The sequence below is a fragment of the Myxine glutinosa genome, chromosome 9 (genome assembly GCF_964187855.1).
Source record: "Myxine glutinosa chromosome 9, kmMyxGlut1.1, whole genome shotgun sequence".
In the NCBI taxonomy this organism is placed as follows: domain Eukaryota; kingdom Metazoa; phylum Chordata; class Myxini; order Myxiniformes; family Myxinidae; genus Myxine; species Myxine glutinosa.
Genome location: NC_136269.1, coordinates 85,548,636 through 85,563,771, shown reverse-complemented (window position 1 = coordinate 85,563,771; position 15,136 = coordinate 85,548,636).

Below are 15,136 nucleotides of genomic sequence, written 5' to 3'. Positions count from 1 at the left end.
TTCAACACTAACACAAGTGCGAAAAGTGTTTTTTCAACACTAACACAAGTGCGAAAAGTGGTTTTTCCACAGTAATACAAGTGCAAAAGTGGTTTCCTGCACCAACACGAGTGCGAAAAGTGGGTTTTCAACACTAACACAAGTGCGAAAAGTGGTTTTTCAACACTATCACAAGTGCAAAAAGTGTTTTTTCCACACTAATACAAGTGCAAAAGTGGTTTCCTGCACCAACACAAGTGTGAAAAGTGGTTTTTCAACACTAACACAAGTGCGAAAAGTGGTTTTGCCACACTAATACAAGTGCAAAAGTGGTTTCCTGCACCAACACAAGTGCGAAAAGTGGTTTTTCAACACTATCACAAGTGCGAAAAGTGGTTTTTCAACACTAACACAAGTGCAAAAAGTGGTTTTTCAACACTATCACAAGTGCAAAAAGTGTTTTTTCCACACTAATACAAGTGCAAAAGTGGTTTCCTGCACCAACACAAGTGTGAAAAGTGGTTTTTCAACACTTACACAAGTGCGAAAAGTGGTTTTTCAACACTAACACAAGTGCGAAAAGTGGTTTTTCCACACTTATACAAGTGCAAAAGTGGTTTCCTGCACCAACACAAGTGCGAATAGTGGTTTTTCAACACTAACACAAGTGCAAAAAGTGGTTTTTCAACACTAACACAAGTGCGAAAAGTGGTTTTTCCACACTAATACAAGTGCAAAAGTGGTTTCCTGCACCAACACAAGTGCGAAAAGTGGTTTTTCAACACTAACACAAGTGCGAAAAGTGGTTTTTCAACACTGACACAAGTGCGAAAAGTGGTTTTTCAACACTAACACAAGTGGAATAAGTGGTTTTTCAACACTATCACAAGTGCAAAAAGTGTTTTTTCCACACTAATACAAGTGCAAAAGTGGTTTCCTGCACCAACACAAGTGCGAAAAGTGGTTTTTCCACACTTACACAAGTGCGAAAAGTGGTTTTTCAACACTATCACAAGTGCAAAAAGTGTTTTTTCCACACTAATACAAGTGCAAAGGTGGTTTCCTGCAACAACACAAGTGTGAAAAGTGGTTTTTCAACACTAACACAAGTGCGAAAAGTGGTTTTTCAACACTAACACAAGTGCGAAAAGTGGTTTTTCCACACTAATACAAGTGCAAAAGTGGTTTCCTGCACCAACACAAGTGCGAAAAGTGGTTTTTCAACACTATCACAAGTGCAAAAAGTGTTTTTTCCACAGTAATACAAGTGCAAAAGTGGTATCCTGCACCAACACAAGTGCGAAAAGTGGTTTTTCAACACTAACACAAGTGCGAAAAGTGGTTTTTCAACACTAACACAAGTGCAAAAGTGGTTTCCTGCACCAACACAAGTGTGAAAAGTGGTTTTTCAACACTAACACAAGTGCGAAAAGTGGTTTTTCAACACTAACACAAGTGCAAAAAGTGGTTTTTCAACACTAACACAAGTGCAAAAAGTGGTTTTTCAACACTAACACAAGTGCGAAAAGTGGTTTTTCCACACTAATACAAGTGCAAAAGTGGTTTCCTGCACCAACACAAGTGCGAATGGTGGTTTTTCAACACTAACACAAGTGCGAAAAGTGGTTTTTCAACACTAACACAAGTGCGAAAAGTGGTTTCTCCACACTAATACAAGTGCAAAAGTGGTTTCCTGCACCAACACAAGTGCGAAAAGTGGTTTTTCAACACTAACACAAGTGCGAAAAGTGGTTTTTCAACACTATCACAAGTGCAAAAAGTGTTTTTTCCACACTAATACAAGTGCAAAAGTGGTTTCCTGCACCAACACAAGTGCGAAAAGTGGTTTTTCAACACCAACACAAGTGCGAAAAGTGGTTTTTTTATACTATCACAAGTGCAAAAAGTGTTTTTTCCACACTAATACAAGTGCAAAACTGGTTTCCTGCACCAACACAAGTGCGAAAAGTGGTTTTTCAACACTAACACAAGTGCGAAAAGTGGTTTTTCAACACTATCACAAGTGCAAAAAGTGTTTTTTCCACACTAATACAAGTGCAAAAGTGGTTTCCTGCACCAACACAAGTGTGAAAAGTGGTTTTTCAACACTTACACAAGTGCGAAAAGTGGTTTTTCAACACTTACACAAGTGCGAAAAGTGGTTTTTCAACACTAACACAAGTGCGAAAAGTGGTTTTTCCACACTAATACAAGTGCAAAAGTGGTTTCCTGCACCAACACAAGTGCGAATAGTGGTTTTTCAACACTAACACAAGTGCGAAAAGTGGTTTTTCAACACTACCACAAGTGCGAAAAGTGGTTTTCCACACTAATACAAGTGCAAAAGTGGTTTCCTGCACCAACACAAGTGCGAAAAGTGGTTTTTCAACACTAACACAAGTGTGAAAAGTGGTTTTTCAACACTAACACAAGTGCGAAAAGTGGTTTTTCAACACTAACACAAGTGCGAAAAGTGGTTTTTCCACACTAATACAAATGCAAAAGTGGTTTCCTGCACCAACACAAGTGCGAAAAGTGGTTTTTCAACACTATCATAAGTGCGAAAAGTGGTTTTTCAACACTAACACAAGTGCAAAAAGTGGTTTTTCAACACTATCACAAGTGCAAAAAGTGTTTTTTCCACACTAATACAAGTGCAAAAGTGGTTTCCTGCACCAACACAAGTGTGAAAAGTGGTTTTTCAACACTAACACAAGTGCGAAAAGTGGTTTTTCAACACTAACACAAGTGCGAAAAGTGGTTTTTCAACACTAACACAAGTGCGAAAAGTGGTTTTTCCACACTAATACAAGTGCAAAAGTGGTTTCCTGCACCAACACAAGTGCGAATAGTGGTTTTTCAACACTAACACAAGTGCAAAAAGTGGTTTTTCAACACTAACACAAGTGCGAAAAGTGGTTTCTCCACACTAATACAAGTGCAAAAGTGGTTTCCTGCACCAACACAAGTGCGAAAAGTGGTTTTTCAACACTAACACAAGTGCGAAAAGTGGTTTTTCAACACTAACACAAGTGCGAAAAGTGGTTTATCAACACTATCACAAGTGCAAAAAGTGTTTTTTCAACACTAACACAAGTGCGAAAAGTGGTTTTTCAACACTAACACAAGTGCGAAAAGTGGTTTATCAACACTATCGCAAGTGCGAAAAGTGGTTTATCAACACTATCACAAGTGCGAAAAGTGGTTTTTCAACACGAACACAAGTGCGAAAAGTGGTTTATCAACACTATCACAAGTGCGAAAAGTGGTTTATCAACACGAACACAAGTGCGAAAAGTGGTTTATCAACACTATCACAAGTGCGAAAAGTGGTTTTTCAACACGAACACAAGTGTGAAAAGTGGTTTATCAACACTATCACAAGTGCGAAAAGTGTTTTTTCCACACTAATACAAGTGCAAAAGTGGTTTCCTGCACCAACACAAGTGTGAAAAGTGGTTTTTCAACACTAACACAAGTGCGAAAAGTGGTTTTTCAACACTAACACAAGTGCGAAAAGTGGTTCATCAACACTATCACAAGTGCGAAAAGTGGTTTTTCAACACGAACACAAGTGCGAAAAGTGGTTTTTCAACACAATGACAAGTGCAAAAAGGGGATTTTCAACACTAACACAAGCGCAAAAAGTGGTTTTTCAACACTAACACAAGTGCGAAAAGTGGTTTTTCAACACTATCACAAGTGCAAAAAGTGTTTTTTCAACACTAACACAAGTGCGAAAAGTGGTTTTTCAACACTAACACAAGTGCGAAAAGTGGTTTCCTGCACCAACACAAGTGCGAAAAGTGGTTTTTCAACACTAACACAAGTGCGAAAAGTGGTTTTTCAACACTATCACAAGTGCAAAAAGTGTTTTTTCCACACTAATACAAGTGCAAAAGTGGTTTCCTGCACCAACACAAGTGTGAAAAGTGGTTTTTCAACACTAACACAAGTGCGAAAAGTGGTTTTTCAACACTAACACAAGTGCGAAAAGTGTTTTTTCCACACTAATACAAGTGCAAAATTGGTTTCCTGCACCAACACAAGTGCGAAAATTGGATTTTCAACACTAACACAAGTGCGAAAAGTGGTTTTTCAACACTATCACAAGTGCAAAAAGTGTTTTTTCCACACTAATACAAGTGCAAAAGTTGTTTCCTGCACCAACACAAGTGTGAAAAGTGGTTTTTCAACACTAACACAAGTGCGAAAAGTGGTTTTCCAACACTAACACAAGTGCGAAGTGGTTTTTCAACACTAATACAAGTGCAAAAGTGGTTTTTCAACACTATCACAAGTGCAAAAAGTGTTTTTTCAACACTAACACAAGTGCGAAAAATGGGTTTTCAACACTAACACAAGTGCAAAAGTGGTGTCCTGCACCAACGCAAGTGCGAAAAGTGGTTTTTCAACACTAACACAAGTGTGAAAAGTGTTTTTTCCACACTAATACAAGTGCAAAAGTGGTTTCCTGCACCAAAACAAGTGCGAAAAGTGGTTTTTCAACACTATCACAAGTACAAAAAGTGTTTTTTCAACACTAACACAACTGTGAAAAGTGGTTTTTCAACAGTAACACAAGTGCGAAAAGTGGTTTTTCAACACTAACACAAGTGCGAAAAGTGGTTTTCTTCACCAACGCAAGTGCGAAAAGTGGTTTTTCAACACTAACACAAGTGCGAAAAGTGGTTTTTCAACACTATCACAAGTGCAAAAAGTGGATTTTCAACACTAACACAAGTGCGAAAGGTGGTTTTTCAACACTAACACAAGTGCTTAAAGTGGTTTGCAAGGCCAGCACAAGTGTGGAAAGTGGTTTTGAAATACTAACACAAGTGTGGAAAGTGGTTTTGAAACACTAACACGAGTGCGGAAAGTGGATTTGAACACCAACACGTGGAAAAAGTGGTTTTTCAAACCTGGCACGAGTGAGACAAGTGGTTATTCAAGACTAACACAAGTGCAGAAAGGGGTTTTGCAACAGAAACACAAGCGCGATAAATGGTTTTCAACGTTAGCACAAATGCGGAAAGTGCTTTTCAACACTAACACAAGTGCAAAAAGTGGTTTTCAACACGAGTACGAGTGTGTGCAGTGGTTATTCAACACTGGCACAAGTGAGAAAATTGGTTTTGCAACACTAACACAAGTGTGGAAAGTGGTTTTCAATGCCAGCACAACTGCCTACTGTGGTTTTCAAAGCAAGCACGAGTCCGAAAAGTGGTTTTGCAACACTAACACAAGTGCGGAAAGTGGTTTTCAATGCGAGCAGGAGTGTGGAAAGTGGTTTTAAACACTAAAGCAAGTGCGAAAAGTGGTTTTCAACACCAGCAGGAGTGTGGAAAGTGGTTTTTCCACAATGGCACAAGTGAGAAAAGTGGTTTTCAACACTAACACAAGTGTAAAAAGTGGTTTTTCAACACTGGCACAAGTGAGACAAGTGGTTTTGCAACACTAACACAAGTGCGGAAAGTGGTTTTTAACACTAACACAAGTGCAAAAAGTGTTTTTTCCACACTAATACAAGTGCAAAAGTGGTTTTTCCACACTAATACAAGTGCAAAAGTGGTTTCCTGCACCAACACAATTGCGAATAGTGGTTTTTCAACACTAACACAAGTGCGAAAAGTGGTTTTTCAACACTAACACAAGTGCGAAAAGTGTTTTTTCCACACTAATGCAAGTGCAAAATTGGTTTCCTGCACCAACACAAGTGCGAAAAGTGGATTTTCAACACTAACACAAGTGCGAAAAGTGGTTTTTCAACACTAACACAAGTGCGAAGTGGTTTTTCAACACTAATACAAGTGCAAAAGGGGTTTTTCAACACTATCACAAGTGCAAAAAGTGGTTTTTCAACACTAACACAAGTGCGAAAAATGGGTTTTCAACACTAACACAAGTGCGAAGTGGTTTTTCAACACTATCACAAGTGCAAAAAGTGGTTTTTCAACACTAACACAAGTGCGAAGTGGTTTTTCAACACTAATACAAGTGCAAAAGTGGTTTTTCAACACTAACACAAGTGCAAAAAGTGGTTTTTCAACACTAACACAAGTGCGAAAAGTGGTTTTTCAACACTATCACAAGTGTAAAAAGTGGATTTTCAACACTAACACAAGTGCGAATAGTGGTTTTTCAACACTAACACAAGTGCGAAAAGTGGTTTTTCAACACTAACAAAAGTGCGAAAAGTGGTTTTCCACACTAATGCAAGTGCAAAAGTGGTTTCCTGCACCAACACAAGTGCGAATAGTGGTTTTTCAACACTAACACAAGTGCGAAAAGTGGTTTTTCAACACTAACACAAATGCGAAAAGTGGTTTTTCCACACTAATACAAGTGCAAAAGTGGATTCCTGCACCAACACAAGTGCGAAAAGTGGTTTTTCAACACTAACACAAATGCGAAAAGTGGTTTTTCCACACTAATACAAGTGCAAAAGTGGATTCCTGCACCAACACAAGTGCAAAAAGTGGTTTTTCAACACTAACACAAGTGCGAAAAGTGGTTTTTCAACACTATCACAAGTGCAAAAAGTGTTTTTTCCACACTAATACAAGTGCAAAAGTGGTTTCCTGCACCAACACAAGTGCGAAAAGTGGTTTTTCAACACTAACACAAGTGCGAAAAGTGGTTGTTCAACACTATCACAAATGCAAAAAGTGTTTTTTCCACACTAATACAAGTGCAAAAGTGGTTTCCTGCACCAACACAAGTGTGAAAAGTGGTTTTTCAACACTAACACAAGTGCGAAAAGTGGTTTTTCAACACTATCACAAGTGCAAAAAGTGTTTTTTCCACACTAATACAAGTGCAAAAGTGGTTTCCTGCACCAACACAAGTGCGAAAAGTGATTTTTCAACACTAACAAGTGCGAAATGTGGTTTCTCAACACTATCACAAGTGCGAAAAGTGGTTTTTCAACACTAACACAAGTGCGAAAAGTGGTTTTTCCACACTAATACAAGTGCAAAAGTGGTTTCCTGCACCAACACAAGTGCGAATAGTGGTTTTTCAACACTAACACAAGTGCGAAAAGTGGTTTTTCAACAATAACACAAGTGCGAAAAGTGTTTTTTTCCACACTAATACAAGTGCAAAAGTGGTTTCCTGCACCAACACAAGTGCGAAAAGTGGTTTTTCAACACGAACACAAGTGCGAAAAGTGGTTTTTCAACACTATCACAAGTGCAAAAAAGTGTTTTTTCCACACTAATACAAGTGCAAAAGTGGTTTCCTGCACCAACACAAGTGCAAAAAGGGGATTTTCAACACTAACACAAGTGCGAAAAGTGGTTTTTCAACACTAACACAAGTGTGAAAAGTGGTTTTTCAACACTATCACAAGTGCAAAAAGTGTTTTTTCAACACTAACACAAGTGCGAAAAGTGGTTTTTCAACACTAACACAAGTGCAAAAAGTGTTTTTTCCACACTAATACAAGTGCAAAAGTGGTTTCCTGCACCAACACAACCGTGCGAAAAGTGGTTTTTCAACACTAACACAAGTGCGAAAAGTGGTTTTTCAACACTATCACAAGTGCAAAAAGTGTTTTTTCCACACTAATACAAGTGCAAAAAGTGGTTTCCTGCACCAACACAAGTGTGAAAAGTGGTTTTTCAACACTAACACAAGTGCGAAAAGTGGTTTTTCAACACTAACACAAGTGCGAAAAGTGGTTTTTCCACACTAATACAAGTGCGAAAAGTGGTTTTTCCACACTAATACAAGTGCAAAAGTGGTTTCCTGCACCAACACAATTGCGAATAGTGGTTTTTCAACACTAACACAAGTGCGAAAAGTGGTTTTTCAACACTAACACAAGTGCGAAAAGTGTTTTTTCCACACTAATACAAGTGCAAAATTGGTTTCCTGCACCAACACAAGTGCGAAAAGTGGATTTTCAACACTAACACAAGTGCGAAAAGTGGTTTTTCAACACTATCACAAGTGCAAAAAGTGTTTTTTGCACACTAATCCAAGTGCAAAAGTTGTTTCCTGCACCAACACAAGTGCGAAAAGTGGATTTTTCAACACTAACACAAGTGCGAAAAGTGGTTTTTCAACACTAACACAAGTGCGAAGTGGTTTTTCAACACTAATACAAGTGCAAAAGTGGTTTTTCAACACTATCACAAGTGCAAAAAGTGTTTTTCAACACTAACACAAGTGCGAAAAATAAGTTTTTCAACACTAACACAAGTGCAAAAAGTGGTTTTCCTGCACTAACACAGCAAGTGCGACCACAAGTGAGGTTTTTCAACACTAACACAAGTGCGAAAAGTGGTTTTCTTCACCAACGCAAGTGCGAAAAGTGGTTTTTTAACACTAACACAAGTGCGAAAAGTGTTTTTTCCACACTAATACAAGTGCAAAAGTGGTTTCCTGCACCAAAACAAGTGCGAAAAGTGGTTTTTCAACACTATCACAAGTGCAAAAAGTGTTTTTTCAACACTAACACAAGTGCGAAAAGTGGTTTTTCAACACTATCACAAGTGCAAAAAGTGGATTTTCAACACTAACACAAGTGCGAAAAGTGGTTTTTCAACACTAACACAAGTGCTTAAAGTGGTTTGCAAGGCCAGCACAAGTGTGGAAAGTGGTTTTGAAATACTAACACAAGTGTGGAAAGTGGTTTTGAAACACTAACACAAGTGCGGAAAGTGGATTTGAACACCAACACAAGTGCAAAAAGTGGTTTTTCAACCCTAGCACGAGTGAGACAAGTGGTTATTCAAGACTAACACAAGTGCAGAAAGGGGTTTTGCAACAGAAACACAAGCGCGATAAATGGTTTTCAACGTTAGCACAAATGCGGAAAGTGCTTTTCAACACTAACACAAGTGCAAAAAGTGGTTTTCAACACGAGTACGAGTGTGTGCAGTGGTTATTCAACACTGGCACAAGTGAGAAAATTGGTTTTGCAACACTAACACAAGTGTGGAAAGTGGTTTTCAATGTCAGCACAACTGCCTACTGTGGTTTTCAAAGCAAGCACGAGTCCGAAAAGTGGTTTTGCAACACTAACACAAGTGCGGAAAGTGGTTTTCAATGCGAGCAGGAGTGTGGAAAGTGGTTTTAAACACTAAAGCAAGTGCGAAAAGTGGTTTTCAACACCAGCAGGAGTGTGGAAAGTGGTTTTTCCCCAATGGCACAAGTGAGAAAAGTGGTTTTCAACACTAACACAAGTGTAAAAAGTGGTTTTTCAACACTGGCACAAGTGAGACAAGTGGTTTTGCAACACTAACACAAGTGCGGAAAGTGGTTTTTAACACTAACACAAGTGCAAAAAGTGGTTTTCGACACCAGCACGAGTGCGGAAAGCGGTTTTGCAACACAAACACAAGTGTAAAAAGTGGTTTTTCAACACTGGCACAAGTGAGACAAGTGCTTTTGCAACACTAACACAAGTGCGGAAAGTGGTATTCAACACTAGCACAAGTGCGACAAGTGTTTTTCAACACTAAAATGAGGGCGAAAAGTGGATTTGCAACACGAGCACAAGCCCGTAAAATAGTTCTCAACGCCAGCACAAGTGTGGAAAGTGGTTTTGAAACAGTAACACAAGTGCGGAAAGTGGTTTTCAACACTAAAGCAAGTGCAAAAAGTGGTTTTCAATGCCAGCACAAGTGCGGACAGTGGTTTTCAATGCGAGCACGTGTCCGAAAAGTGGTTTTGCAACACTAAGCCAAGTGTGGAAAGTGGTTTTTCAACCCCGGTACAAGTGAGACAAGTGGTTATTCAACACCAACACAAGTGCGAAAAGTGGTTTTCAATGCCAGCACAAGCGTGGAAAGTCGTTTTGAAACACTAACACAAGTGCGGAAAGTCGTTTTGAAACACCAACACAAGTGCGAAAAGTGGTTTTGCAACACCAACGCAAGTGAGACAAGTGGTTATTCAAGACTAACAGAAGTGCAAAAAGTGGTTTTCAATGCCAGCACAAGCGTGGAAAGTCGTTTTGAAACACTAACACAAGTGTGGAAGTCGTTTTGAAACACTAGCACGAGTGCGGAAAGTGGGTTTGCAACACAAACACCAGCGTGGGAAATGGTTTTCAACACGAGCACGAGTGTGTACAGTGGTTATTCAACACTGGCTCAAGTGAGAAAAGTGGTTTTGCAACACCAACACAAGCGTGGAAAGTGGTTTTGAAACACTAAGACAAGTGCGAAAAGTGGTTTTCAATGCCAGCACAAGTGTGGACAGTGGATTTCATCGCCACCACAAGTGCGAAAAGTGGTTTTCAACACTAACAAGTGCAAAAAGTGGTTTTCAACACTGGCACAAGTGAGACAAGTGTTTTTGCAACACCAACGCAAGTGCGGAAAGTGGTTTTCAACACCAGCGCAAGTGCGAAAAGTGTTTTTCAACACTAAATTGAGGGCAAAAAGTGGTTTTGCAACACGAGCACAAGCTGGTAAAATGGTTTTCAACGCAAGCACAAGTGTGGAAAGTGGTTTTGCAACACAAGCACAAGCACGTAAAATGGTTCTCAACGCCAGCACAAGTGTAGAAAGTGGTTTTCAACATTAACACAAGTGTGGAAAGTGGTTTTCAACATTAGGACAAGTGTGGAAAGTGGTTATTCAACACTAACACAAGTGTGAAAAGTGGTTTGCAAGGCCAGCACAAGTGTGGAAAGTGGTTTTGAAATACTAACACAAGTATGGAAAGTGGTTTTGAAACACTAACACAAGTGCGGAAAGTGGTTTTCAACACCAACACAAGTGCAAAAAGTGGTTTTTCAACCCTGGCACAAGTGAGACAAGTGGTTATTCAAGACTAACACCCGTGCAAAAAGTGGTTTTCAACACCAGCACGAGTGCGGAAAGTGGTTTTTCAACACAAACACAAGCAAGGGAAATGGTTTTCAACGTTAGCACAAGTGTGGAAAGTGGTTTTGAAACACTAAAACAAGTGTGAAAAGTGGTTTTCAACACTATAATGAGGACGAAAATAGGTTTTGCAACACGAGCACAAGCCCGTAAAATGGTTCTCAATGCCAGCACAAGTGTGGAAAGTGGTTTTGAAACAGTAACACAAGTATCTAAAGTGGATATTCAACACTGCCACAAATGAGTCAAGTGGTTTTGCAACACTAACACAAGTGCGGAAAGTGGTTTTCAACACTAACACAAGTGCGGAAAGTGGTTTTCAACACTAACACAAGTGCAAAAAGTGGTTTTCAATGCCAGCACAAGTGGGGATAGTGGTTTTCAATGCTCGCACGAGTCTGAAAAATGGTTTTGCAATACTAACCCAAGTGCGAAAAAGTGGTTTTCCACACCAGCACAAGTGCAGAAAGTGGTTTTGCAACACCAGCACAAGCATGGAAAATGGATTTCAACGCTGGCACAAGTGTGGAAAGTGGTTTTGAAACACTAAAACAAGTATCTGAAGTGGTTATTCAACACTGGCACAAATGAGACAAGTGGTTTTGCAATACCAACACAAGTGAGACAAGTGGTTATTCAAGACTAACACAAGTGCAAAAAGTGGTTTTCAACACCAGCATGAGTGCGGAAAGTGGTTTTGCAACACAAACACAAGCGCAGGAAATGGTTTTCAACGTTAGCACAAGTGTGGAAAGTGGTTTTGAAACACTAACACAAGTGTGAAAAGTGGTTTTCAACACTAGCACGAGTGTGTACAGTGGTTATTCAACACTGGCACAAGTACGGAAAGTGGTTTTCAACACTAGCGCAAGTGCGAAAAGTGTTTTTCAACACTAAAATGAGGGCGAAACGTGGTTTTCCAACACAAACACAAGCCCGTAAAATGGTTTTCAACGCCAGCACAAGTGTGGAAAGTGGTTTTGCAACACTAGCACAAGCACGTAAAATGGTTCTCAATGCCAGCACAAGTGTGGCAAGTGGTTTTGAAACAGCAACACAAGTATCTAAAGTCGTTTTTCAACCCTGGTACAAGTGAGACAAGTGGTTATTCAAGACTAACACAAGTGCAAAAAGTGGTTTTCAACGCCAGCACAAGTTGCGGAAAGTGGTTGTAACACGAAAGCAAGTGCGAACGGTGGTTTTCAACACTAGCACGAGTGTGTAAAGTGGTTATTCAACAATGGCACAAGTGAGAAAAGTGGTTTTGCAACACTAACACAAGTGAGAAAAGTGGTTTTGCAACAGCACCATGCACCATGAACGAGTGGTTCTCGGCACCATGAACCCCACATTGACTGGTTCTCAGCACCATGAACCCCAGATTGAGGTGGTCCTCGGCACCATGAACCCCACATTGACGTGGTTCTCGGCACCATGAACCCCACATTGACTGGTTCTCGGCACCATGAACCCCACATTGACGTGGTTCTCGGCACCATGAACCCCACATTGACGTGGTTCTCGGCACCATGACAACCACATTGAGGTGGTTCTCGGCACCATGAATCCCACATTGACTGGTTCTTAGCACCATGAACCCCACATTGACTGGTTCTCAGCACCATGAACCCCACATTGACTGGTTCTCGGCACCATGAACCCCACATTGACTGGTCCTCGGCACCATGAACCCCACATTGACTGGTTCTCAGCACCATGAACCCCACATTGACTGGTTCTCAGCACCATGAACCCCACATTGACTGGTTCTCGGCACCATGAACCCCACATTGACTGGTTCTCAGCACCATGAACCCCACATTGACTGGTTCTCGGCACCATGAACCCCACATTGACTGGTTCTCAGCACCATGAACCCCACATTGACTGGTTCTCGGCACCATGAACCCCACATTGACTGGTTCTCAGCACCATGAACCCCACATTGAGGTGATTCTCGGCGCCATGAACCCCACATCGACTGGTGCTCAGCAGTATTTCTCCTTTTGAACCTCGGGCGGGGCCAAAACGATACTGCTCTCGTACCTTCTTGCCATGTGGCGATCATAACTACCAAGTTTGATGAATATCTGCACAACTGTTCAGGAGAAGATAGCGTCACTGACAGACAGTTGGATGGACGGAACCGATCACAATACCCCCCCCCCCCCCCCCCACGTTGTTTATTTATTTATTTCAAGAGGGATGAACCGTTAATGTACAAATGTTATAGAAAATGTCATCAGGTTCCCAAGCTTCCTCTTGAAGGGGTGGGCGTTTGTCGCTTTGTGCATGAGGCCACATATGTTCCAATCAATTAGTCAGTGTTGCATGGTGTACCATATTAAACCCATGTTTTCGTGTCTACCCTCTCCTTTTACGATTATAACCACTGCCTTCTTGCCATGTGGCGATCATAACTACCAAGTTTGATGAATATTTGCACAATCGTTTAGAAGATGGCGTGACTGATAGACAGACGGAGCTGTTCACAATATCTCCCGATTATTTTTTTTTTCAAAATTAGAAGCCTGGTGTTGGCTTAGCGGTTAAGGTGCCGGCTTGGGATCCTGGGATCCTGGGTTCGAATCCCGGTCGATCGCTGAATTAACACCAGGGGGGTTTACTCAGCCTGTCATCCTTCTGAAGTCTGGAAATTAGGTACCAGCTCACTGGTAATTTGCTGTGTGTCGCAAGAGGCAACTAACAGGGCTGATGGCAGGAAGGGCATACAGCCATAAAACATTGCCTCAAAAAGGGGACCACGGTGCCCGAAAAAAAAAAGGGCCAAATCCTGTTCTGCGGGGAAAAAAGATGGCCTCTGAATGCGGACCTTTTATTTTCTTTTGTTTCAAAATTAGTTCTCTAAGGCTCGTGGAAGATTTGTTGCACACACAAATCACGCACTCAGATGCAGAAGGAGCCAACAGACAATACAGAACTTGATATCAGAGAAGCAAGGCTGTTAAACTTGGGAAAATTTACTTTCTGGAACACACTGGTGTGTGGAGGCACCATCTGGTACTATTAGCAGTGTTTTTCCCCTCCACACTCAGCGGGGCACCTTTTCAAGAGAAATCTCCCTCCCCAAGGGGACTGTCCATTCTCTCTCCACCAAATGTGGAGAGTCAAGCAAGAAAGCAGCACGTAACCATTGTGAAATGGCATCAATCTCTGATCTCGTACCTTGATCTCTGATCATCAATTTGGTTTCAGACCAAGTCAATCTACTCTCGACATGCTGCTTCTGCTGTCTCAATAATGGATGGAGGTCCTCAATGCCAAACAGGAAATTAGAGCTGTCTCCCTTGACATATCACGTGTCTTTGATACGGTCTGGCCCGCCGCCCTGCTCACCAAACTCTCCTCCTATGGTATCCATGGAAATCTCCACGCATGGCTTGTGGACTTCCTCTCTGGTCGGAGTCAACGTGTGGCCCTGAATGGGTTTCTCTCATCTCCCCTTACTGTTCAGGCTGGAGTTCCCCAAGGCAGTGTTCTGGGCCCTGTGCTTTTTCTGGTCTTCATCAATGATCTCTCCGACTCTCTGGAAAATCCTCTCTATCTCTTTGCTGATGACTCCACTCTCTGCCGCTCCATTCCTCATCCTTCAGATCGGCAGTCTGCAGCCTCCTCACTCTCTGCAGACCTAGACAAAATCACAGACTGGTCAAACAAGTGGAACATGTCTTTCAATCCTGACAAATCTTTCACTCTTACCATGTCTCTCCGAAAAGACCGACTGGGCAACCCTCCCATCTACTTTCTGAACAATCCTCTCCAAGAAGTTCTGTCACTCAAGCTTTTGGGTCTCACAATCTGCCATGATCTTTCCTGGGAAAACCACATTTCAAATCTGGCCTCCAAAGCCAGTCGCCGACTGGGCATCCTCCGTCGTGCGGCCCTTCCTTGGCACACCTGAGCTCCTCACCACATACAGGGCTTTCATCCGCAGCTCAATGGAATACTGTTCTCCCCTCTCGGCTGGTGCTCCTGCCTCACATCTAGCTCGTCTTCACGCTGTTGAAACCAAAGCGTTCAGAATCATTGGAATCTCCAGCGATGAAGCTACCTCCAAGGGCCTTTCACTCACTCACCGCAGGCAGGTAGGTGGTGTTTCTATCTTCTACCGATTCCTCTCCGGCCTTGCTCCCCCTGCTTTGTCTGTGCTCTGTCCCCAAAATATTCCTATAGGTCGCACAAGATCTGCCAGTAACCCTCTTCTGGTGAAACTGCCAAAAATCAAGACTCTCTGCTCACCTTCACTCCTCTTTTCTCCCGCCTCTGGAACAAACTCCCTCACTCTCTTCAAT